The following is a 27,319-nucleotide window of genomic DNA, read 5'->3' on the forward strand; positions in this document are numbered from 1 at the left end:
CCAGCTTTACTCACCTTTCCACAATCCCGCACTAGTCTTATCCACACATAATCTCTTGCAGCTCTTTCCAGGCACCAACCCCATACTCAAACATTCACTGACAAAGTTGCAGTGTGTCTAATAGGCTATTCTTGTCCTGCCATATCTGAATTACTGTTGTGACAAGTTATAGTGCAGCTGTCCTTAACAAAAACTTTTTATATATATAATGTAGATAATACCATGTTATGTATAATTGTAATATACATTGGTTAAAAAATATGTGTATTTTTGTTCCTACAGCCATTGTCTGTGTGTCTCTGTGAGAAGTCCAAATTCAATAAGTGTGGGTGGACAAGCAGGGCTCTGTACACTGAGGACAAGCAGGGCTCTGTACACTGAGGACAAGCAGGGCTCTGTACACTGAGGACAAGCAGGGCTCTGTACAATGAGGACAAGCAGGGATCTGTGCAGTGAGGCTCTGTGACATGCTCCTGGCTCACACATCAGGATGATTGACAAGCCAGGAGTCTGCACAGAGCCCTGCTTGTCCTGCTCTAACTTGCTTTATTTAGACTCCTCACAGAGACACACAGGCAAAAGATGCAGGGACAGAATTTTTTCACCAAAAAAAAAATTTATTCAATGTACATCACAAATATACATATAATGGTATCTACATTATATAAAACATTTTAATTATTGACAGGAACACTTTAACCCCTTCAGGACCAAGCCCATTTTGGCCTTAAGGACCGGAGCGTTTTTTGCACATCTGACCACTGTCACTTTAAACATTAATAACTCTGGGATGTTTTTAGTTATCATTCTGATTCCGAGATTGTTTTTTCCTGACATATTCTACTTTAACATAGTGGTAAATTTTTGCCGATACTTGCATCCTTTCTAGGGGAAAAATCCGTAAATTTGATGAAAAATTAGAAAATTTAGCATTTTTCTAACTTCGAAGCTTTCTGCTTGTAAGGAAAATGGATATTACGAATTCATTTTTTTTGGTTCACATATACAATATGTCTACTTTATGTTTGCATCATAAAATTGATGAGTTTTTACCTTTGGAAGACACCAGAGGGCTTCAAAGTTCAGCAGCAATTTTCTGATTTTTCACAAAATTTTTAAACTCGATATTTTTCAGGGACCAGTTCAGGTTTGAAGTGGATTTGAAGAGTTTTCATATTAGAAATACCCCATAAATGACCCCATTATAAAAACTACACCCCCAAAGTATTCAAAATGACATTCAGTCAGCGTTTTAACCCTTTAGGTGTTTCACACGAATAGCAGCAAAGTGAAGGAGAAAATTCACAATCTTCATTTTTTACACTCACATTTTCTTGTAGACCCAATTTTTGAATTTTTACAAGGGGTAAAAGGAGAACATTTTTACTTGTATTTGTAGCCCAATTTCTCTCGAGTAAAGCACATACCTCATATGTCTATGTAAAGTGTTCAGCGGGCGCAGTAGAGGGCTCAGAATGGAAGGAGCGACAAGGGGATTTTGGAGAGTACGTTTTTCTGAAATGTTTTTTGGGGGGCATGTTGCATTTAGGAAGCCCTTATGGTGCCAGAACAGCTAAAACCCCCCACATGGCATACCATTTTGGAAACTAGACCCCTCGGGGAATGTAACATGGGATAAAGTGAGCCTTAATATCCCACAGGTGTTTCACGACTTTTGCAAATGTAAAAAAAAAATAATAATTTTTACCTAAAATGCTTGTTTTCCCAAAAAATTTACATATTTAAAAAGGGTAATAGCAGAAAATACCCCATATGGAGGTGAAAAGTGCTCTGCTGGTGCACTACAGGTCTCGGAAGAGAAGGAGTCACATTTGGCTTTTTGAAAGCAAATTTTGCTCTGGGGGCATGCCGCATTTAGGAAGCCCCTATGGTGCCAGGACAGCAAAAAAAAAACACATGGCATACCATTTTGGAAACTAGACCCCTCGGGGAACGTAACAAGGGGTTAAGTGAACCTGTATACCCCACAGGTGTTTCACGACTTTTGCATATGTAAAAAAAAAAATTTTTTTTTACCTAAAATGCTTGTTTTCCCAAAAATTTGACATTTTTAAAAAGGGTAAAAGCAGAAAATACCCCCCAAAATTTGTAACACAATTTCTCCCGAGTACGGCGATACCCCATATGTGACCCTTAACTGTTGCCTTGAAATACGACAGGGCTCCAAAGTGAGAGCGCCATGCGCATTTGAGGCCTAAATTAGGGACTTGCATAGGGGTGGACATAGGGGAATTCTACGCCAGTGATTCCCAAACAGGGTGCCTCCAGCTGTTGCAAAACTCCCAACATGCCTGGACAGTCAACGGCTGTCCGACAATACTGGGAGTTGTTGTTTTGCAACAGCTGGAGGATCCGTTTTGGAAACAGTGGCGTACCAGACGCTTTCATTTTTATTGGGGAGGGGAGGGGGGCTGTGTAGGGGTATGTGTATATGTAGTGTTTTTTTCTTTTTATTTTATTTTTTGTTAGTGTAGTGTAGTGTTTTTAGGGTACAGTCCCACGGGCGGGTGTTCACAGTAGTTTCTCGCTGGCAGTTTGAGCTGCGGCAGAAAATTTGCCGCAGCTCAAACTTGCAGCCAGATACTTGCTGTAAACCTCCGCCCATGTGAGTGTACCCTGTACATTAACATTGGGGGGGGGGGGGGACATCCAGCTGTTGCAAAACTACAACTCCCAGCATGCGCTGACAGACTGTACATGCTGAGAGTTTTAGTTTTGCAACAGCTGTAGGCACACTGGTTATGTATCACTGAGTTTGTGACCTTACTCAGTGTTTCAAAACCAGTGTGCCTCCAGCTGTTGCAAAACTACAACTCCCAGCATGTACGGTGCATGGTGTAAGATGACTGCTGGGAGTTGGAGTTTGCAACAGCTGGAGGCACACCGGTCGTGAAACACTGAGTTAGGTAAAAAAAAAACTCTGAGTTTCTTAACCAGTGTGCCTTCAGCTGTTGCAAAACTACAACTCTCAGCAGTCACCGACAGCCAACGGGCATGCTGGGAGTTGTAGTTATGCAACCAGCAGATGCACCACTACAACTCCCAGCATGCATTTTAGCTGTTGTTTGTGCAAGCTGGGAGTTGTAGTTATACAACAGATGAAGGTACACTTTTCCATAGAAAAAATGTGCCTCCAGCTGTTGCAAAACCATAAGTCCCAGCATGCCCATAAGGGAATGCTGGGAGTTGTGGTGGTCTGCCTCCTGCTGTTGCATAACTACAGCTCCCAGCATGCCCTTTTTGCATGCTGGGAACTGTTGCTAAGCAACAGCAGGTGGCTGTCACTCACCTCCAACGATCCACGCCGCGCAGGTCAGTCCCTCGTCGTCGCCGCTGCCACCGCTGCTCCTGGGGCCCCGATCCCAACATTAACGCCGGGGATCGGGGTCCCCAGCACCCGGGGTGCACATCCCGCACCCGCTTACGTCCTCCGGAAGAGGGGCGGAGCGGGTTGCGGGAGTGACACCCGCAGCAGGCGCCCCGATTGGTCGGCCAGTAATCCGGCCGACGAATCAGGGCGATCGTGAGGTGGCACCAGTGCCACCTCACCCCTGCAGGCTCTGGCTGTTCGGGGCCGTCTCTGACTGGAGACCCGATTGACCCGGAATCGCCGCAGATCGCTGGACTGAATTGTCCAGCGATCTGCGGCCATCGCCGACATGGGGGGGCATAATGACCCCCCTGGGCGATATGCCGGGATGCCTGCTGAACGATTTCAGCAGGCATTTGGCTCCGATCCCCAACCGGCTAGCGGTGGGGACCGGAATTCCCACGGGCGTATGGATACGCCCTCGGTCCTTAAGGACTCGGAATGCAGGGCGTATCCATACGCCCTATGTCCTGAAGAGGTTAAGATTTCTAATTTTGATTGCCATCTATTTTTTTCATCTGGTTCTGGTATATCATTTGTTTATATTTTCTGACCATGACCCTCGGGTTGGTTACAGTCAGTCTATTTCTTTTTCTGCTTTATTCATTTTTTATGTCACATGCCATATATTCATTTTGTGTAGATTTCAGTCACCAGCACTCAAATTTCTGTTACTAACTCCAGCTAAAATGCTTGAACTTTTTTAAAACCCAGATTTTTAGCTAAACAGCTGTGGTCAATATGAGAACATTCTGTGGTTTGCCAATTTGAAGTACCATATCAAATAGACTTCATTTCTTTGGGAGTTGAGGGTAAATACCATGTTTTCCTGAGACTCCACTGGAGACTGTTGATCTTAGAAGAACAATTGACTTGGTAACTAATTTTTACAGTTACACACCCCGCACACCGGCTTATACAAAGCAGCATAGTGATCAACTTTATTCTCGCACTGAATGTGACAGTCATTGCTTAGCTAGTGTCTGAAAATATCAGGATGCTGTCTAGAAAACTTGGTGCATTGTAAAAAATGCATTAGACATTCAAATTTATTCAACAATACTTAGAGAATGAAAACGGAGCACTCACCTCTTGCTTGCAGCCTGGTGGACGTACACTGAGTCCTGATTACTCCAACCGATTCAGGATGGCATCAGCTGGTGGCAGTTGTTCCAAGGCAGGGGAGATAACCGGACACCGGGCGACAGTGTTTTTCACGCCAACCTGGTGCTTTCTCAAGCCCTTGCTGGCGTCGCTCTGTTCACCTGTTTAAACAAAGTTGTACAAGGCTGCGCGCACAGCATCAACGTAGTAGGGTGTTTCTATGAATGAATGGACATGGGAAAGAGCGTTATGTCATTTTCATGCATAGTAGACAGTTACAAACAGGGAACCATCCACAGTCTGCGGTAAGTATGTGTGTAAATGGTGTTTTTCAGTTATAGGAATGCTCCAAACTCGTTTTTATCATTAAGTCCCTGTGGTCCAGTGGCATTTAGGCATATTATCCAAAGTGATTCTTTCTGTAGTAGACATTGGTGGCGATCTCCTCCTGTGGGTGAGGTTTCCTCCCTTTCTATACCTATAAATATTAGGCAGGATCCATCAGAAGCATGGTGTGTATTCATATGATTTATAAGGCGGGTGGCACTTATCCCTGTTCTTAGGGAACGTAGATGTTCTTTAGTTCTAACTATCATTTGTCTTTTAGTTTTGCCCATGTAGTACATGCCCCATGGACAAACCAGGGCATAAACTACATAGGGAATTTTAGGTGATAAAATGGTTAATTGTGATGTAATAGCAACCCAACCTGATGTTTTTTTACATTCAATAATTGAGAGCAAAGGGGTACAATTCCCACATCTAAAATTCCCCACGGGAGCAGTGGTGGAAAACTTTTTTTTTTTTAATCAACTGGTGCCAGAAAGTTAAACAGATTTGTAAATTACTTCTATTAAAAGATCTTAATCCTTCCAGTACTTTTTAGGGGCTATATACTACAGGAGAAATGCTTTTCTCTTTGGATTTCTCTGATGTCAAGAGCACAGTGCTCTCTGCGGACCTCTGCTGTCCATTTTTGGAACTGTCCAGAGCAGGAGAAAATCCCCATAGCAAACATATGCTGCTCTGGACAGTTCTTAAAATGGACAGCAGAGGTCAGCAGAGAGCACTGTGGTTGTGACATCAGAGAAATCCAAAAAGAAAAGCATTTCCTCTCTAGTATACAGCCCTTAAAATGTATTAGAAAGATTAAGATTTTTTAATAGAAGTAATTTACAAATCTGTATAACTTTCTGGCACCAGTTGATTTAAAAAAAAGTTTTCCCACGGTAGTACCCCTTTAACAGTGTTCCCATTGTTCGGTTCCTGTGATGGGTGATAATGGGTCGTGCTGTCGCTAGTTCTCTTAGATCGTCATCTTGTTCAAGAATATACCAGTTGCGTCTCACAACATCCCTAATGATGTTATTCATTGAGCTGTTGTCGAATGCAAATTTAAGTCTAGGATTTTGTTTTTCATGGGGGTTTTCTGTATTTAGTGTCTCGTTTTTGTTTCGACTTTAGTAAATGCATTGGCAATCATTTTCTCTGGACAACTTCTGGAGGCTAGTCGCATCGCGAGTTCATCTGCTTGTTTAAGGTAAGTATTGTTACTGTTGTTCAATCGTTTAAGCCTAACAAATTTGCCATAGGGGATACTTCTTTTAGTGGATAAGGGGTGCAAACTATTGAAGAGGATTAATGCGTTTTTGGAGGTATTTTTTCTAAACACTGTGTTCACCAGAGATCCTTCTTTCACAAACACTTCCACATCTAAAAATTCTAGTGTGGAGCCACCGAAGTGACTGGTAAATGCCATATTGACATTGTTAGTGTGATTGAGAACATTCACAAAAGTGTTGAATTCGGTTTCACTCCCATTCCATATTACAAAAATATAATCAACAAAACGTAAAATAGCTTTATATGTCGTCTGAAACGGTTATTGGAGGAAAAAATTAAGTTTCTTTCAGAAATAGCTAAAAATACAATAGCATAGCAAAATGAGACGGGGGGCCTATTGTGTTTAAACGTATTGTTTTTGTTCAACCCAAGCGATAATGCCTCAGTGTAAAAATCAATGAAGTCTTGGTCCTTATCAGTACATTGGAGGCATTCACAGATAGCCTGTACACCTGCATCATGAGGGATGCGGGTGTAAAGGCTCTCAATGTCTATTAAAGCCAGAGCCAAGGTCTCCCTCCAGGGAAACCCATCAATTCCTGCAAGCAGGGCACCATTGTCTCTTAACAATGTTGCTAGTCCTTTGAGGACTGGTGTGAGTAGCCAGTCAAGATAACTCGACAAGGATGCAGTCACCGAGTCAACCCCAGACTCAGCAACTTATTGATCTTAGGTAGAATGTAAATGTATGTTTTTTGGGGGAATTCAGGGATCAATTTAGTTGCAGTTGGTTCGGATAACATCCCTTTATCTACGTAGAGTGCAGTCTAGTTTGTATTTTGTTAGTTGGGTCACTTTTTAGAGGTTCATATACTGTTCTGTCTTGTCTTGCAATCTCTGTATCGTAGTCGCTGGAATACCAAATGACTACGGCTCTACCTTTATCTGCTTGGGAAACACAGATGTCCTCCCTTTCACCTAGCATTCTCAAAGCTTGCCTTTCCTTTTTAGATAGGTTGAGGGTGGGAGTTGGGTACAGAATAGATTTAACTTGTTTAGTGACTGCTTTCTGAAACATGTCAATCGCACTACCTGGGATAGTTGGGGGATTAAACGTATTTTTTTTTATTTAGTGGTGTCCCGGTAACCGTATTGCATACCGTTCCTAGTGTAGAGGTCCCCAAAGTCAGAGTAACTACGCTCAGGTAGGATCCCTCAGGTGGGACAGCCCCTAGTCCCCTCTCCTCTACTCTAATTCTCTAATGTTAATACCTGTATATATTTGATAATAATGTATGTTTAAAATAATGTATAGTGCTTACCTTGTTTATCGTCAAGGGACCTTCGGTCATGTGACCATGTTAATAACCTCTATGGTATGTTGGAGGACCTTTGGAAGTCCTTGGGTCATGTGTTGCCCATAATCTTTTGTAATGGTGATTGACACAAGTATGGACCAATTAGCACTAGTCCAGCCCCTGCCCATATAAGGGAGCTGTAGCCAATTATCGCTCTCTTGTGTTTCTGCTCTTGTGGATGCCAGACTAGCAGGATGGATCTGCGCAACTTGCAAAGAAACGCTAGGCCTGAAAACCTACCGGCCTCAGATGAACTAAAACCGTGAGTTCCAAACTACCCCCGCTAAAGCTAGCGTGACTACTGAACCGCAACTAAATCTCCTAAATCCAGTGGAACAGGGCATAATACCTTAAAGACTCTAAATTGCTAAAGTCCCAACCTTTGTCAATCTCCAAAGAAAGCAGTTGTATGCATAGAGACTGTTACGTTTATGAAGCTTGCAGAAAATCTTCAGTAAAAGTTATACCTGTTTCAGAAAACTCTCCGGTTGTGGACATTTTTTTATTATCTACCTCCCTATCACTCTTGGAAGGGTGGCAGTAGGACAAGCTTTACTGAGGAGCCCTCACCCTGGCATCATGAATAGCAAGGGTTAACAAGCACCCTGGCATCACAGCTACACTCCCCATACCCTACTCCCCAGGCTATCGCAATTTCCTTTGGTAAAGGCTGTATATTCACTGTCTGCCTGATTACAAGGAATGGTGTATTCACCTGACAATTCAGTGAGGAGTTTAACAGTGTTAACCTCCTTTTGATTGAATTCCTTTAGTATAGAAGACCCCCAGTGGACCTATGACACAAGGACTTTCAAACCCATTTGGTTTTTCAACTGCTGGTAGTTTATTAGCAAAGAATTTATGTAAATTCAGCTTGTGTGTGGCTTTAAAAAAATCTATTTCGAACCTTTCGTAAGAAAAAGGCTCGGCAAGTCTGAAGTTGAGACCTTTGTTGAGGGCAGAAATAAAAGGTTCAGTTAGCTCAGCATTGGTTAGCTTAACTACAAGCGTGTCATCATGTAATGTTCTTTTTCTTTCTCTTGATTTGCCTCCAAGGTGGCCTTGCGTTTACTTCGCCCGCTCCTCCTCATCCTGCTCCTAAAGGGCCTGTACCAGTGTGACTATTGTGTGAACTAGGGCCGGGACCCTTGTCAGACGTGCCTGTGTCCCATTCAGTGGTAAGAAACTCACTAGTTTTTCACTTTTGTGTTTTATTTGGGTTTTCGTTTTTGTTCCCATATTTTTTATTTTTTAGGTTGGTTAAATAAAGCAGCTCCCATGGGGAATTTTAGATGTGGGAATTGTACCCTTTGCTCACAATTATTGAATGTAAAAACATCAGGTTGGGTGGCCATTACATCACAATTAACCATTTTCTCACCTGTAAAATTCCCTATGTAGTTTATGCCCTATTTAAACAGGTGAACAAAATGATGCCAGCAAGGGATTGAGAAAGCGCCAGGTTGGTGCAAAACACTGTCGCTCTGGGTCCGGTTATCTCCCCTGCCTTGGAACAACCGCCACCAGCTGATGCCATCCTGAATCGGTTGGATTAACCAGGACTTAGTGTACGTCCACCAGGCTGCAGCACGGAAGAGGTGAGTGCTCTATTTTCATTCTCTGGTTATTGATGTCATATGGACTGACACTTTTGAACGTGAGCACCACCCAGCTACTGACAGCACCTGTGGTTAGCATACAGATAACAACCTCACCACCATATTGTTTGGGTAGTAGCCCGATAGTGGTACCAATGCTACAGTCTTCTAGATTTATATATACATTATTATTCCCTAATGAATAATTATAAAGAGAAAATCTGTATTTTTCATAAAATTTTACATTTACCTATCTTGGTTCAGCGGTTTATTCACTATCTACTAAGGAAGAAATACTTAAGTAATATTTTAGTGCCGGAGTCATCCACACCTTATATAAACGATTAATAATTAAAATGCACAAAGCTAGAGCTTCATTACTGTTCATTTCCTAAGGAGTATTACACATTTTTTTTTATTTTAATTTAGACAGAAAAAATATACTAGCAACTTTTTTATGCTGCATTGTATAGCACTTTTATATGAATTTTAAACAATTCCAACACAGTTTTTGTCACACGCTTTTTGCCAAGTACTAGGACATAGTGTTTTTCCGTTTTTGCACTTTCGTTTTTTCCTCCTTACCTCTTAAAAATCATAACCCTTTCAATTTTGCACCTATGATGGCTTTTTTTTGCCCAACCAATTATCCTTTTTAATGACATCAGTCATTTTACTCAAAAATCTACAGCGAAACGGAAAAAAAAATCAGTGTGCGTCAAAATTGAAGAAAAAACGCCATTTTGTAAATTTTGGGGGCTTCCGTTTCTACACAGTCCGTTTTTCATTAAAAATGACACCTTATCTTTATTCTGTAGGTCCATACGATTAAAATTATACCCCTACTTATATAGGTTTGATTTTTTATTACTTCGGAAAAAAATCATAACTACATGCAGGATATATGTTTAAAACTGTCATCTTCTGACATCTATAACTTTTTTATTGTTTTGATCAGACCTTTTTGATTGCTTTTTATTCATTTTTTATGTTATAAAAAGGGACCAAAAATACGCAAATTTTTTTGCGCGTACGCCATTCACCGTGCAGTTTAATTAACAAGAAATGCACACGGCGATACCACATATGTTTATTTTTATTTACACAGTTTTTTTATAGTAAAAGGAGGGTGATTCAAACTTTCATTAGGGAAGGAGTTAAATGATCTTTATTAACTTTTTTTGTTCACTTTTTTTTTTTGCAGTGTTATAGCTCCCCCGACTGAGCTGCCGGAATGCTTTTACTTTCACTTTCAGATACGGCGATCAACTTTGATCGCCGCGTCTAAAGATTTAATGCCGGACATCTGCCAGAACGGCGATGTCCGGCATTATCCAAGGGTCCTGGCTGCTGATAGCAGCCGGGACTGTGCGGGTATGATGCGAGCTCAGCTCCTGAGCTCGCTTCTTAACCCTCTCGTGCCGCAGCGGTGGGTATACCTGTCGTTCTGCGGCAACAGGTTAAACTGCAATTCATTTTCTGCAGTCTAGACAAGAGTGTGGAATTAAATGGATCCTCTGGTTTTTAGCATTAAACTCCACAAAAGCACAGGGACTTTGCTGAACAAAGATTCCCATATTTTGGTCCCCTAGATATAGATCCGTTTTCACTGATAGAGTGTCAGGAATGGAGCCAATGTCTATTACTATTGTGGAAGTCAGGATACATCAGAAAAAGAATGAGGTAAAAGCAAAGACCTTGTGTTAGAGCGGGACAAAGTTAGATATAGCTTCCCTCCTCTTAGCAGATGGTACTTAAAGGGGTATTCCAGCCATAGTCATCTTATCCCCTATCCAAAGGATAGGGGATAAGATGTCTGATCGTGGGTGGCCCGGTGTTGGACCACCCCCCCCCCCCCCCCGATCTTCGTGCAGCACCTGCATTCTATGCGGGGCTGCTGCTCCAGTCTCGGAAACCTCTGTGTTTCCGGGACTGGAGACATGACGTCACGACTGCACGGAGATCAAGGGGGTTCCCAGTCCCCTATCCTATGTATAGGGGATAAGATGTCTTTGGCCGGAATACCCCTTTAAAGTGAAATTTCTTGATAAATTGTAGATCACATATGTACTCTATCCAGAATTCAGGAGTCTGGACCTCTCCTCAAGACCATATCCTTTCCAATAAATCAAATAGTAGAATCTCCCACAAACCTTCTTACAATCCAGGATTTACTGCACCCCAACGTCTTCAGAATGTGTTAAAGCAGGAGATTTCTAGGTTTTAGTGGATAATCTTCTGATGAACAGAAAACATAAGAAAGATATATGGAATGAACTGTGAATCCAAAGAAAATAGAGCCATTTAAGGGAGAATGTGGCCAAATAATCGATATGGACACCGGGGATCATATATTGAAAGCCACCAGTAGGGTAATTCAGCAGTAATTCAGTTTTCAGCGCAGCTATTTACCTTCTGTAGATTATAAGCAGAAAGTAAAAAATGTAATACAAATAAACAAATGAACAAACAAACAGAATGCTGCTTTAAGCCTAGGGCTTTACAGCTAGGGAAAAATATAACATTATCAATCTCAATAAAATGATATCTTATTTGGCCTTATATCAATTTTACAACACAACTCAAAAAACTTTGGAGGAGTTATCAAAACTTGTGTAAATAGTAAAAAAAATCTCCAGAGCAACCAATCAGATTCCAGGTTATATTTTTCAGAGGCCTTTTTAAAAATTAGAAAAACAATTTCAAAGGTTGCTATGGGCAACTGCACCACTGTTCCTTTACACACCTTTTAATAAATCTTTCCCTTTCCCTCAATAAAAGATAACTGCAAACTGCACATATTCATATATTTATTCATATATTTATTTTTGTTTTTATAAAAGCAGCTTGTCCTGAGATCTGCTTTAAGTTGCTACTGCCATAAACTACAGACTAATTTTATATCCTAATAAATATTCTTCATACTTATGTTAGCTATATCCATAATCTAAGTATGGCTAAGGGATGATTGGACCTTAATGCTCACCTAGGCCTAGCTTTAACAGGCTTGTGTTTTATGTAATGTTTACACATCAGTGTAGAGGGAAATAAGATGTGGCTAAAAATATAATTTCTATATAACTTCCTTACATGTTTCACCACTGTCAATGGCATCCTCAGGGAAAACAAAGTTTAACAATGTTGTCTGATGTCTATACTACATAATTTAGAAGTCACCTTTCTTGGGTCCTTACAGAGGACTCAAGGTACTAAAATACCCCCAGAACTTAAAGGGGTTATCCACAATAAGTTGATTTTAGTACATACCTGGCAGGCAGTAATGGTCATGCTTAGGAAGGATCTGCGCTTGTCTTGGGGCTAAATGGTTATGTCATGAAATTTCCATAACACTGTGGCTAGCTTTTTGTGAACTTTTCTGAACTGTGGCTCCTGTTTGACTTTTCTTTTTTTTTTTTTTACTACAAATCCCACAATTCCATTTCCTCCCTCTCACACATCAGCCACCCCACCCATTGAAACATAAATGAGCTTCATCCATTCACCTGTGAAGACCTGTGGTTTTCAATCAGGGTGCCTACAGCTGTTGCATTAGTTGCAGACTGATCTCTCTCCTACCAAGTGAACCCTCCGTCCATTGAAGCAGACATGCTCCCTGTCATCAGCTGACTAGTGAGTCAGGTCTCGGCCACATTGCAAGCTGGGAAAAATCTGAGACAACAATCATTTTGTATGCGGTTAAAAATAAATAGTGGGGTGAAAATCACATAAGAATTGTGAGAAAACCATCACACACAGGTACAGACACTATATTATGAACTACACTAACTTTACAGCCCCTGTAGCATAGTCAAATAAAAAACATTCCTGGAATACCCCTTTAAAGTAGGGTAAAATTGAATGACCAGCAAACAATTGCAAGAAAATTAATACAAGCACTTATCAATATCAGAACTAACTAAGAGCAAAATGACTACTCACTATGACTGGAACAAAACATGATTACTGGTATTGTAATTTAAATGGATGAGTAGACAACAGCCAAAAATAGAATAGTAGATAACAAAGACAAAAGGGAAAGGACCTAACTAATGTTGCTTATCCTTTCCTCTATTTTCTTTCTTTTTCTTTCTTTATCCATCTATACATAATACAGTGATGATAAGAATGGCCATACATGCAACCTCAATGTTTCTCTATATGTAAGGTGAAGTCTTGTGACAACATTTTAATATGATATAAGCCATCTATGGATGAGCGAATCGAATATGACGATTCTTACCCCAACACCTGGTACAATGGACAATATGTTGTTCCCTTCCACCTTTTCAAGTAAAGTGTTACTCGTCTTAAAAAGGGCAGCCCCACACAGGAACCTCTCCCTATTTGAACCTAAAAACCCTGGGAAATGGCAGGCAGTTTGCAGGTGGAAATAGGGAGAGGTGGGGCCACCCTTTTTAGGGCGAATAATACTCTCCAACAAGGGAATTAATAATGCAAGAGTAGGTCCTTACAGGGGAAGTTTTTACCCCCACTGGTTACAATGGACCATACGTTGTTCCCTTCCACCTTTTAGAGGTCTTTGTGTCACATCAATACTTGGTGATGTAGGTGGCACATGGTGTTTTTTGCACACCTTTCCTTTTGTTTGATTTAAAAAAATGTGGGTCCATATATTTTATCATAAGAATATTATAAAAAGTTAAAGGGATATTCCAGGAAAAAACTTTTTTTTTATATATCAATTGGCTCCAGAAAGTTAAACAGATTTGTAAATTACTTCTATTAAAAATTTTTAATCCTTTCAGTACTTATGAACTTCTGAAGTTAAGGTTGTTCTTTTCTGTCTAAGTGCTCTCTGATGACACGTGTCTCAGGAAATGCCCAGTTTAGAAGAGGTTTGCTATGGGGATTTGCTTCTAAAATGGGCGTTTCCCGAGACACATGTCATCAGAGAGCAATTAGAAAGAAAAGAGCAACCTTAACTTCAGAAGCTCATAAGTACTGAAAGGATTAAGATTTTTTTTCATAGAAGTAATTTACAAATCTGTTTAACTTTCTGGAGTCAGTTGATATATAAAAAAAGTTTTTCCTGGATAACCCCTTTAAGTTTTATGTAATGCATATCCTCAATACTTACTTGTGCACACTAACACTTTTACAAAAGAGACCGTTTTCTTCTGCCTACCTCCCTCAGCTCCTATTCTGATCCTGCCACCTGCCTGATGCCACACATCTGATACCAAGTTCTCCTTTTTTCACCCACCTTCATCACGGGGCACTGGTATTGCCACCCACCGCCCCACTCTGTCACCGGGTCACGTTCAGGACTCCTGATGCTGCTGATGCCACCTTCAGGCTGTCTCATTCTGCCACCATATGTTCTCCTCATGCTGATGCCAGTTCCAGGCTGTGTCATTCAGACAGTATATGGTCTCTTCATGCTGCCGCCAACTCGAGGCTGTCATTCAGCTACTATATGGTCTCCTCACTCTGTTGCCAACTCCAGGCTGTGTCATTAAGCCACTATATGGTCTGCTCTTGCTGCTGCCAACTCTAGACTGTGTCATTCAGCTACTATATGATCTGCTCTTGCTGCCGCCAATTCTATACAGTGTCATTCAGCTACTATATGGTCTCCCCTTGCTGCTGTCAACTAAAGGCTGGGTTCTGCAGCCACTATATGGTCTCCTCATCCTTGTGAGGCACTATGGTCTCATCAGTCTTCAGCCACTATATGATCTGCTCTTGCTGCCGCCAACTCTAGACTGTATCGTTCAGCCACTATATGGTCTCCTCATGCTGCCGCCACCTCCATGCTGTGTCATTCAGCCACTATATGGTCTCCTCATGCTGCCGCCACCTCCATGCTGTGTCATTCAGCCACTATATGGTGTCCTCATACTGATTGCACCTCCAGGCTCTGTCATTGTGGCGCACTGCAAAAGAGATTCTAATAGTGACGTCTCTTATCTGCAAGTCAGACTGAATAACAGTATTATTTCACTTACCCAGCACACACCCTATGCTACAGCAAGGCAAAGTGTTCTACACCCCTAGTGAGACTCTCTGTAGGCCAGAAATAGCTATTTTTAATACAGATTCGCTGCAAATAAATTTGTACCAAACCAAATTTTTTCGGAAAATTCTGCCAAATGGCCGAATAAAATTTTTCAAAAATGTGCCAATCTCTAAAGCGATTCATATCATACCACCTAATTGTGGTGGGCCAAATATCTATTTTCCTTCTTTTATGCAAGTGGCAAACTGCCTCCTCAAATAATTATTGGGAATCAAATAAACATTTGCAAGGTTTGACAGCAATATTAGCTTGTCGCCGTGATCAATACACAATACAGATCACAGCATCTGCAGCAGTGCGGTGTTTGTAATGGCTGTCCTGATCGCCCGCAGCATGGCCACTGGGATCAGATCAGCCAAGATGGCAGAGTGAGGTCCCCTCACCTGCCTTTGCTGCTCTCCTGTGTTCTTCTGCTCTGATCTGCCTTTCAGCAGACCAGAGCAGAAGATTGCCAGTAATACTGATCAGTGCTATGCCCTATGCATAGCATTGAACAGTATTAGCAATCTAATGATTGTTATAGATAGTCCCCTATGGGGTCATAGAGAACTAAAAATAAGAGAAAAATAAAATAAAAAAACAGGGGAGGGGGAAAGCCCATTCCCCAATAAAAATTTAAATCACCCTTTTCCCCCCATTTTACTCAAAAAAGCTTAAATTTTTTTTATTATTAAACATATTTGGTATCGCTGCATGCGTAAATGTCCGATCTATCAAAATAAAATGTTAATTATCCTGTTCGGAAAAACTACATAAATGTAAAAAATAAAAGTCCAAAATTGTTGCTTTTTGGTCACATCACATTACCAAAAAAATTACTAAAAAGCGATCAAATAATCACATAGACACAAAAGTGGTAATAAAAAAAAACTAAAGGTCATGGTGCAAAAAATGAGCCCTCATACAGCCCTGTGTATGGAAAAAAATGGAAAAGTTAAAGGTGGTCCTAATAGGGCGATTTTAAACATATTGTTTTTGTACAAAAGGAGTACAATGATAGAAAAGTATGCAAACATTGTTATCAATTTAATCATATTGACTCACAGAATAAATAAAACATGTCAATTTTGCAGCAAAAATTTCCTCACACAAAAAGTTTTTTGGTAGGTACATTTTTTGGTAAAATGAGGGATGTCATTACAATTTACAATTGGTCACGCAAAAAAACAAGCCCTCATATATGGATCTGTGGATGGAAAGATAAAAGAGTTATGGATTTTAGAAGATGAGGAGGAATAAACGAAAACACAAAAATAAAATTGGCCTGGTCCTTAAGGTCAAAATGGGCTGTGTCCTTAAAGGGGTACTACCGTGCTGACAACTTAAGTTGCCTGATCGCGCGGGGTCCCGCCGCTGGGGACCCCTCGATCTCGCATGCAGCACCCAGCTCTCATCAGGCCCCGGAGCGAACATCGCTCCAGGTCTGATGACTGCCATTCACGGGGCCGGAGGAAAGTGATGTCACGGCTCCGCCCCCATGTGACATCATGCTCCGCCCCCTAAATGTAAGCCAATGGGGCAGGGGGCGAGACAGCTGTCTGGCCCCTGCCATAGACTTGCATTGAGGGGGCGGAGTGTGACATCACACGGGGGCGGAGCTGTGACATCACGATCACCGGCCCCGTCATCAGACCCGGAGTGGATGTTCGCTCCAGAGCCTGATGAGAGCGGGGTGCTGAGTGCGAGATCACGGGGGTCCCCAGCGGCGGGACCCCGCGCGATCAGGCAACTTATCCCCTATCCTTTAGATAGGGGATAAGTTGTCAGCACGGTAGTACCCCTTTAAGGGGTTAACACAATTTATACAGAACTTCAGTAGTAAATGGGGGCCTATATATGCAGTAGAATTAAAGGGGTATTCCGGGCAAAAACCAAAGGACAGGGGATAAGATGTCTGATCGCTGGGGGCCCGCTGCTCGGACCCCACGCAATTTCCCTGCAGCACCCACATTCTATGCGGGTGCTGAATCTCCAATTTCGGAAATCTCCGGGTTACCCCTTTAATGAATCTTTTTACAGAAAATAATATTACAATTATTGTTATTACAACTAGCTAGTAATGCAGGTATAGTATACAAGAGTAAAGCCTGAGATCCATTGGTAACTAGATACGTAAACAAGACTTCAATAATATTTAAATGTATTTATTTTTTCCATTACATCTTAGAATATCCTGTTAGAACATTCAGTGTGACAGACTTAAAAAAGCAGTCTAGCGTTATTTTCTATCAAAGGGTAACAAATTACCTTTCAGAGCTGGTGTCCCCAAGCTAAGAGAGTTTGCTTTAGATGGTCTGACACATTTCTATCTAAAAGCATATTTTTCTCTCCCCAATGGGATCCACTCTCAGCTGTGGCAAGGATGTGCGTTCAGAGCGGCTATATAAATTATGTAAATAGTAGCGGATGAGGTATTAGGCAGAGCTTGAGTTAAGGAGATATTCCGGGGCTTGTAGGCAGCTGTGGTTTTATGAGCCTCATAAGGAATATTTTCTGGTGCTGTGTGGGTGGGATACTAAGATCTAAGAACATGTAAAAATTAAGTATGAAGATTTTCCTTGCTCTCCTGTTAAGTGATAGGATTTATTTGACACTTGATGTGTAGAATGGGACTGTGTGTTATATTAGACGTCAACTATACCGGCCAGTTCAGGAACTCCCATAGTGTTTCAGTTACCTCTTGTCAGGTTTCTTATAAGAGATTAGTGAACATATGGAAATGTTTACAAAAATAGAACGATTTGCTTAAAACTAGTGTTGGGCGCGACAAATTTTTATCGGGAATATCGCAAATTCGCAAGATCGCAAATATTGCAAATATATTCACTATATTCGAAATTACGAATATTCCTTTTTTGTTCTCTTCACAGAACACATCACAGTGGTCATCATCCCTCCTTGTTTCCAGCTTGTGGCCTAAAGAATGCTCCAATACTAGTTACTGTGTGAGACTGTGGAGCACTAATATTTCGCATATGCACGTATTCTTTCTTTTAGCTTGTGGGCCAATGAGAAGGATGCAAATACACTTGTCAGAGGTTATCAACATCCCTAGCAACCTATAGAAAAGTTTCCCACCCCTTCACTATATAGGATTCCTCCCGGCAGAGTTTTTTTGCAGTTTCATGTGCGATTTACGCGAATATGCAATGAATAAGCGTGAATATAACGATTACGCAAAATTCACGAATATTGGTTCATCCATATATTGCCAAAATATTGCGAATTGAAAAATATGGCCAATGCCGCTCATCACTACTTAAAAAAAGTACATTGTTATGAGGTATAATAGAACACTATTGGCTGCAATATACTCTAGAACTGAGGACGTCCAACTTGACTGCACTGGAACTGAGACTCTTTTTCTCAGCACAGTACTTCAAGGGCTTCTTCATTTTTGTTCGCCATCTCTTGACTTCCTCTTCCCTGGTGTGAACTCAGGCCTCCACCTTGTGGTGCACAGTTCCATGCTAGCAAGCTTTTCTCTTGGCCCCTTAAAGGGACAGATGCCCTATCCAGCTGAAGATGTGTGATGTCCCCGTATGGAACACATTACACTGTCCCTCCTGTCCGGCAGAAGTTGATGCAGGTGTCCATTTCAGCCCATATCCCCAGGGAGGGGAATACGTTGTAAAATTATCAGAAAAGAAGAGCACCGTGACAACGGGTATATGATGCAATTAAAAGGTTATCTTTATTGTGGCATAGCAGATAACAGAGGTGTAAGGTCAGACAGCCAACGAGCGCAAGTCTCGCGTCAAATTTGTAAAATTATATTGATTCTGTTTTGATTCACTCTATTTATGCTTTTGTAACATTAATTTATGTTCATTATGCCCTTATACCCATAATGTATTAGCAGGACTGCTGTATATTTTAAGGGGTATTCCGGCTTTATACATAAAGAGGGTAATTCATCAATTGTTGTCTAGTATGTGTTCTATTTTAGAACAGAAAACATTGCGTTTGATGTTACCTTCCTGCGCCAAATTCATAAAAAATTGCACGCCACTTGATAAATGTACTGGCTCCTACGCTCATGGTACCCATTTAGACTGCTTTACAGGGCTGAAGTGTATCAGTGTGGGTTTTGTGTCTAAAAGACAGCTGCTGGGGCTTTTTTGCGACTTTCAGAGAAAAGTCGCACATATTGAATCAGTGCCCACTGCATAAAACTAGTCGAAAGCACTGCAAATGGTAGTTGACTTTCAAATATGATCAAAACCAAAAGTCTCAAATAAGTCGCATGGGAAGTGACTGAGACTTGTTATGTGACAATTTTAGACAAAAAAAAAAAAGGTTCTAAACAGCTTTATGAATTCCCCTCCTTATCTCCTATCCTTTGGATAGGGGATAAGGAGGGGAATTCATCAAGATGTATGATCGCAGGGATCCTGCAGTTGGGGACCCCCCACGATCTCGGTGCAGCCCCCGGAATTCTGTGCTGGGCGCTGCCTCCGAGACGGGGACGTGATGTCATGGCCCTGCCCCTAGTGATGTCATGCCACGCTCCCTCCATTCACTGTTTATGGGAGGGGACATGACAACCGGAATACCTCTTGAAGAGGGACCTGAAGAGGAGTCCTGTGATCAGCTGTGGCCCATAGGGATCTCCTGTCTGATGTTAGTGACCTGTTTAGGCAGGAAGGAGTTCGGTTTAGGAGAGTTAGGAGTGTAGTGTGTGAATAGTAGTATGTGGAGAGAAGTCAGTTAGTGGAGTGTTGTGCAGAGTAAAGAGGAGTCATGGAGTCGGGTCATGTTCTGCAAGTGAACAAAAACACTACCTACAGGCGTTCCGCTGTCCAGGAAAAGTCCTAATAGGGATAAGAAGCAAAATTGCAGATAGGGGCCTCATAGCACAAGTCAGGAATCAGAGTAGAAAGGCTCAGTCAGCTTTTGTCAGAAAAGTCTGAAGTCCAAGCCTGGCGGTAAGCTAATTCTGTGGATGGAGGTCTAAAGTCTCCAGTAATAAAATCCAGCCATGTCCAATTACATAAAAGTTGAGCATACAACAAGGCACAGCCATTTCACTACTGACTACCTCTGCAACTCTCTGTCCTATCCTGCTGTGAAAAGACTGTATTACTATGGTGATAACATCAGCCTGCATTTTTCTTCAGTAAACTGCTTAGTTGTTTTCCATGACCTTGTATCTGGTGTCTTTATTGCCCAGTGCCTGGCCCAGGAGAACTGCTTTACCTTAGAGTGTGGTGGTTAACGCTACCCTGGCATCACAAGTGATTGTGTGTCTGTTTGCTGCACCCCAATACTAACATTACAACATGCCTGTTACGCCGAGCGCTCCGGGTCCCTGCTCCTCCCCGGAGCGCTCACGGCGTCTCTCTCCCTGCAGCGCCCCGGTCGGTCCCGCTGACCGGGAGCGCTGCACTGACATGGCCGTCGGGGATGCGATTCGCACAGCGGGATGCGCCCGCTCGCGAATCGCATCCCAAGTCACTTACCCGTCCCGGTCCCCTGCTGTCATGTGCTGGCGCGCGCGGCTCCGCTCTCTAGGGCGCGCGCGCGCCAGCTCTCTGAGACTTAAAGGGCCAGTGCACCAATGATTGGTGCCTGGCCCAATTAGCTTAATTGGCTTCCACCTGCTCCCTGGCTATATCTGCTCAGTGCCCCTGCACTCCCTTGCCGGATCTTGTTGCCTTGTGCCAGTGAAAGCGTTTAGTGTTGTCCAAAGCCTGTGTTACCTGAACTCCTGCTATCCATCTTGACTACGAACCTTGCCGCCTGCCCCGACCTTCTGCTACGTCTGACCTTGCCTCTGCCTAGTCCTTCTGTCCCACGCCTTCTCAGCAGTCAGCGAGGTTGAGCCGTTGCTAGTGGATACGACCTGGTTGCTACTGCCGCAGCAAGACCATCCCGCTTTGCGGCGGGCTCTGGTGAACACCAGTAGCCTCTTAGAACCGGTCCACCAGCACGGTCCACGCCAATCCCTCGCTGACACAGAGGATCCACTACCTGGAAGCCGAATCGTGACAGTAGATCCGGCCATGGATCCCGCTGAGGTGCCGCTGCCAAGTCTCGCTGACCTTCCCACGGTGGTCGCTCAGCAATCGCAGCAGATTGCCCAACAAGGACAGCAGCTGTCGCAGTTGACCGCTATGTTACAGCAACTTCTGCCTCTGCTACAGCAGCAACCATCTCCTCCGCCAGCTCCTGCACCTCCTCCGCAGCGAGTGGCCGCTCCTAGCCTCCGCTTGTCCCTGCCGGACAAATTTGATGGGGACTCTAGACTCTGCCGTGGATTTCTGTCTCAGTGTTCCCTGCATATGGAGATGTTGTCGGACTTGTTTCCTACAGAACGGTCTAAGGTGGCGTTCGTAGTGAGCCTTCTTTCAGGAAAGGCCTTGTCTTGGGCCACACCGCTCTGGGACCGCAATGATCCTGCCACAGCCACAGTCCAGTCCTTCTTCGCTGAGGTCCGTAGTGTCTTCGAGGAGCCAGCCCAAGCTTCTTCTGCCGAGACTGCCCTGCTGAACCTGGTCCAGGGTAATTCTTCAGTGGGCGAGTACGCCATCCAATTTCGTACTCTTGCTTCCAAATTATCATGGAATAACGAGGCTCTCTGCGCGACCTTTAAAAAAGGCCTATCCAGTAGCATCAAGGATGTGCTGGCCGCACGAGAGATTCCTGCCAACCTGCAAGAACTTATCCATTTGGCCACCCGCATTGACATGCGTTTTTCTGAGAGACATCAAGAGCTCCGCCAGGAAAAAGACTTAGATCTCTGGGCACCTCTCCCACAGTATCCGTTGCAATCTATGCCTGGGCCTCCCGCCGAGGAGGCCATGCAAGTGGATCGGTCTCGCCTGACCCAGGAAGAGAGGAATCGCCGTAGGGAAGAAAATCTTTGTCTGTACTGTGCCAGTACCGAGCATTTCTTCGTGGATTGCCCTATTCGTCCTCCACGTCTGGGAAACGCACGCACCCAGCTCACGTGGGTGTGGCGTCTCTTGGTCCAAAGTCTGCTTCTCCACGTCTCACGGTGCCCGTGCGGATTTCTCCTTCAGCCAACTCCTCCCTCTCAGCCTTGGCCTGCTTGGACTCTGGTGCCTCTGGGAATTTTATTCTGGATTCTTTTGTGAATAAATTCTGCATCCCGGTGACCCGTCTCGTCAAGCCGCTCTACATTTCCGCGGTCAACGGAGTCAGATTGGATTGCACCGTGCGTTACCGCACAGAACCCCTCTTGATGTGTATTGGACCCCATCACGAAGTGATTGAGTTCTTCGTCCTTCCCAACTGTACCTCTGAGGTCCTCCTCGGTCTGCCATGGCTCCGGCTTCATTCTCCCACCCTTGACTGGACCACCGGGGAGATCAAGAACTGGGACTCTGCTTGCCATAGGAAGTACCTCTCCCCCCCTCCCAGTCCCGTCAGGCAAGCCTCAGTGCCTCCTCATGGCCCCCGTCCTGGTGACACACTGCCCCGTGCCAGGCTTCACCCTCTGCCCTCCCTCCCCATTCCCACTCCTGCTGTACTGCCTGCCGTTGAGGAAACCCTCCATTCTTTCCTGGTGTCCTCGTCCCAGGTAAAACAGTTGTCGGACAAAAAAGGGGGAGACCTAAGGGGGGGGGTACTGTTACGCCGAGCGCTCCGGGTCCCTGCTCCTCCCCGGAGCACTCACGGCGTCTCTCTCCCTGCAGCGCCCCGGTCGGTCCCGCTGACCGGGAGCGCTGCACTGACATGGCCGTCGGGGATGCGATTCGCACAGCGGGACGCGCCCGCTCGCGAATCGCATCCCTAGTCACTTACCCGTCCCGGTCCCCTGCTGTCATGTGCTGGCGCGCGCGGCTCCGCTCTCTAGGGCGCGCGCGTGCCAGCTCTCTGAGACTTAAAGGGCCAGTGCACCAATGATTGGTGCCTGGCCCAATTAGCTTAATTGGCTTCCACCTGCTCCCTGGCTATATCTGCTCACTGCCCCTGCACTCCCTTGCCGGATCTTGTTGCCTTGTGCCAGTGAAAGCTTTTAGTGTTGTCCAAAGCCTGTGTTACCTGAACTCCTGCTATCTATCTTGACTACGAACCTTGCCGCCTGCCCCGACCTTCTGCTACGTCTGACCTTGCCTCTGCCTAGTCCTTCTGTCCCACGCCTTCTCAGCAGTCAGCGAGGTTGAGCCGTTGCTAGTGGATACGACCTGGTTGCTACTGCCGCAGCAAGACCATCCCGCTTTGCGGCGGGCTCTGGTGAACACCAGTAGCCTCTTAGAACCGATCCACCAGCACGGTCCACGCCAATCCCTCGCTGACACAGAAGATCCACTACCTGTAAGCCGAATCGTGACAATGCCATTTTAGCCCATCACAGATGACTGTGGTGTCTTTAAACTCAGCACCAAGCAGGTTCAACAGACTGCTGAGATACTCTTAATTTCATATGTATGAGCACTTTTACACAAAAAAGCATTTGACTACCAATGTCTCTTGTCATTTCCTCTTTCAGTCATTTTTTCTTTTCAAAAAGGTAAGCAGTAAACTCGCCTACTAGACATGGACATGAACATATTTACTTAAAACCCAGAACTAACCACTTGCATAACACCCCCGTATACCCAAGGTGCAATTTTTAGTGACTGTTATTTTTAATAGGGACTATTGTGCATAATACAATGTGAGCAACAGGGAAAAGTTGTGCTATAGCTCTAGGACAGAAGGCTAAAAAGGAGCATGTATTAAAGGGGTACTCCAGTGCTGACATCTTATCCCCTATTCAAAGGAAAGGGGATAAGATGCCTGATCGTGGGGGTCCCACATGCCCCCTCCCATAGGCTTGCATTGAGGGGTCCCCCTGTGATCTTTCACGCAGCACCCCGTTACCATCAGCCCACGGAGCATGTTCGCGCTGGGTCTGATGACTGCCAATCACGGGGCTGGAGTATTGAGACATCACGGTACGCCCCATGTGACATCACGCTCCGCCCCCTCAATGCAAGCCTATGGGAGGGGGCATGCGGGACCCCCACGATCAGGCATCTTATCCCCTTTCCTTTGGATAGGGGATAAGATGTCTTAGCGTCGGAGTACCCCTTTAACTATATGGTCTTGGTTATAGTTCTGGGGTTTCTTTACTAATCACAATGCTCCACAGAACTCAATACAGCCAAAGGTTGATGACTGAAAAAGACATTGGTCAGCCACCCATCTAAAGTCCTTTGCAAAACTGAGTAACATAATTTTCTTGAATATACCATAAACAAAGGTATTTGCAGATATTTGTACAGAATATACTGTAGGAAAAAGTATAAAATGAACTTATCTTTATGCATTATGTTGCTGTAGCCTTGAAGTGCCAGGATTTAAAACACTTCTTATATATTAGCATCTTATTTTTTTTATCCTTTCAAGTGCACACATCAATTTCGGCGATGTAGATCTTCAGCAGAACGACTGACTGGTCTCAGGAAAGACTTGTATTTAATTGTCCATGCCAGCTCACATATACATCTGCTAGGTGGCACGTGGCCCAATCACTCCTTGTACTGCCAAATTGAATAGGAGATATCTGCTAAACAGCCATAGGTTAAGATGGATCTGGCATCAAATAGTGATTCTAGTGCCAATTAATTGTCATTGTTTGCAAACAATAAACAGACAAGAAATGTTACAGCATTATCCTTCCCTTTGCATTGAGTGTTTTCCAATATGATATTATTATTACAGATATTAAAAAGTGATATGGCAACGCATTGTGAGAATAGAATTGTGAATGTATCAATAAATGACTCTCCAGTCAGTTATAGCTCCAGTGCTATTTGTGGTATGGTCACACGCAGTCAACATTAACATCAGTGTGGGTCTTCCTCGAGGCCTGTCCACACTGAGGAATTTCAGTGGCGTACAATTCTGCCACTGAAATTGAGCCACGCAAAGAGAGCATGTTCATTCTTTGTGCAGAAGTCCGCAAGCCCTGCATTGCTGTCAAGGGTGACAGTACAGGGCCGCGCAGTCCTACCGCTGAATTATTTCGGCTGCCAGATGGAATCTCCGCCCGCAAGAGGATATTCTGTTCACATTACCCAGTTTGAATATACCCTTAATCTGAAAATTTATAGTAAGGCTTTTTTAATAAAGCTGGTCTAATATAGTAACTCAAATTTTCTCCATCACAAATGCTGGAAAAGTTAGGTTCTCATGTTTGCATTATACGGGGGGAGATTTATGAAAACCTGTGCAGAGGAAAAGTTGTCCAGTTGTTCATAGCAACCAGATTGCCCCCTAGGCATCCATTGACCAAATGAATGATCAAAGAGTTTTCTTTTAACCCCTTGCTGCAAAACACCATCTCTTTTTTTTTTTTTTACTTAAAATTTTTATTAGAGTTTTCACAAAGTAAAACAAACACACAATAAAAGTTGGGGATAAATTCCCCGGTGATAAGGAACACACATAAAATAATAACATATGACATCCTGAGTGAACATATCAGCAACGCAATATAAAACAGATCCAAAAAGCAGTGAAATCAACTCCATGTCCGATCAACAGGAAGGGGGAGGGGGAAGGGACGGACGGACAACAAGAAAGAGCATCCGGGTTAAGGAGGGAGGGGGGGGACACATAAGAAACACACAAATGTGGAAAAAAGATAAAAGAGACAGGGAGAGGATAGCGCCTTGCGTAATTCAGTGGGATAATCCCGGTCCGCAACCCCAGTATTAGTGGTACTCACCTGGGGTATAGCTTGATATGTGCATATCTCCCCTCCGTATGGGGTCAGATGGTCTCTGGCTGCAGCCTGCAGGGTCCAGCCGGGTCCTCGATGAGAGATCGGCAATAAACTTGTGGAGTGATGCAAAAAATTGCAAAAAAATTGGTCTGCAGTGGCGCTGCCTTGTAGAGAACGGAATGAAGTTTCAGTCTTATAATTTAAAATCTCATTTATTGAAACATAAACTGAGATGTGGAAATGCAAAACGCGTTTCGAGGGTAAGTTCCCTCTTTCTCAATTGCAAGGAATAATATTATAAGGTACATACAGTCGGGCGCCATTTATATAAGGAAAAAAGGCGCAAAAAACAAAAACTCTGTACTGCCCACAAAGGGGCGTTTTCAATAAAATTCACATTCACTGTTAAAAAATGCATATAATCAGTTTTCTACACATATTATACAAAGACATATAAAAGAACAATGCAAGTATAAAAAACATGTGATTGCGTAGAATTATGTTAATATTCTATATATCTGTAGTCTTTTATGAGCGAGCGTTGTATTACAGTGTGTAAGTCCAGAAAACAGGGTTGGACTTTGGGATAACCAAGACGAGGCTTGGAGCCGGATGTATACGTCATATCTAGCGCTGGTACGCTGGTTCATTCACAAACCACAGCGACCAATCATCATAGAGCCGCACATGACGTCAAAATAGTTAGTAGCCAATAGAGCACGTTATCGGCTAGGGGAATGTACGTCGTAAAAGTCGCTTCGTATGTGATAAGTACGCCGACCAATCGCTATGAAGAGCCACCTCGCTCTGCACTTCATAGCGATTGGTCGGCGTACTTATCACATACGAAGCGACTTTTACGACGTACATTCCCCTAGCCGATAACGTGCTCTATTGGCTACTAACTATTTTGACGTCATGTGCGGCTCTATGATGATTGGTCGCTGTGGTTTGTGAATGAACCAGCGTACCAGCGCTAGATATGACGTATACATCCGTCTCCAAGCCTCGTCTTGGTTATCCCAAAGTCCAACCCTGTTTTCTGGACTTATACACTGTAATACAACGCTCGCTCATAAAAGACTACAGATATATAGAATATTAACATAATTCTACGCAATCACATGTTTTTTATACTTGCACTGTTCTTTTATATGTCTTTGTATAATATGTGTAGAAAACTGATCATATGCATTTTTTAACAGTGAATGTGAATTTTATTGAAAACGCCCCTTTGTGGGCAGTACAGAGTTTTTGTTTTTTGCGCCTTTTTTCCTTATATAAATGGCGCCCGACTGTATGTACCTTATAATATTATTCCTTGCAATTGAGAAAGAGGGAACTTACCCTCGAAACGCGTTTTGCATTTCCACATCTCAGTTTATGTTTCAATAAATGAGATTTTAAATTATAAGACTGAAACTTCATTCCGTTCTCTACAAGGCAGCGCCACTGCAGACCAATTTTTTTGCAATTTTTTGCATCACTCCACAAGAAACACACAAAGGTAGAGAAGAAAACAAAGCAAGAGGGAGGGAGAAGGTCTATAAGAGGCATACAGTTCAGGAAGGTCGTCTGTCGGTG

The 27,319-nt window shown here is 43.3% G+C and overlaps 1 long non-coding RNA gene across 1 annotated transcript in view; it reads left to right on the forward strand.

The window, feature by feature from the left end:
• The first annotated feature begins 4,519 nt into the window (after window positions 1–4,519).
• The window catches only part of LOC130281411 (uncharacterized), a 31,288-nt gene continuing 8,488 nt past the window's right edge, over window positions 4,520–27,319 (forward strand). Inside the window, exons 1-4 of the long non-coding RNA XR_008846035.1 lie at window positions 4,520–4,800; window positions 5,960–6,035; window positions 8,473–8,594; window positions 8,818–9,014. This is a non-coding gene — a long non-coding RNA (uncharacterized LOC130281411). The remainder of the gene's footprint in view (window positions 4,801–5,959; window positions 6,036–8,472; window positions 8,595–8,817; window positions 9,015–27,319) is intronic.

Source organism: Hyla sarda, chromosome 1 (genome assembly GCF_029499605.1).
Source record: "Hyla sarda isolate aHylSar1 chromosome 1, aHylSar1.hap1, whole genome shotgun sequence".
Taxonomy (NCBI): Eukaryota; Metazoa; Chordata; class Amphibia; order Anura; family Hylidae; genus Hyla; species Hyla sarda.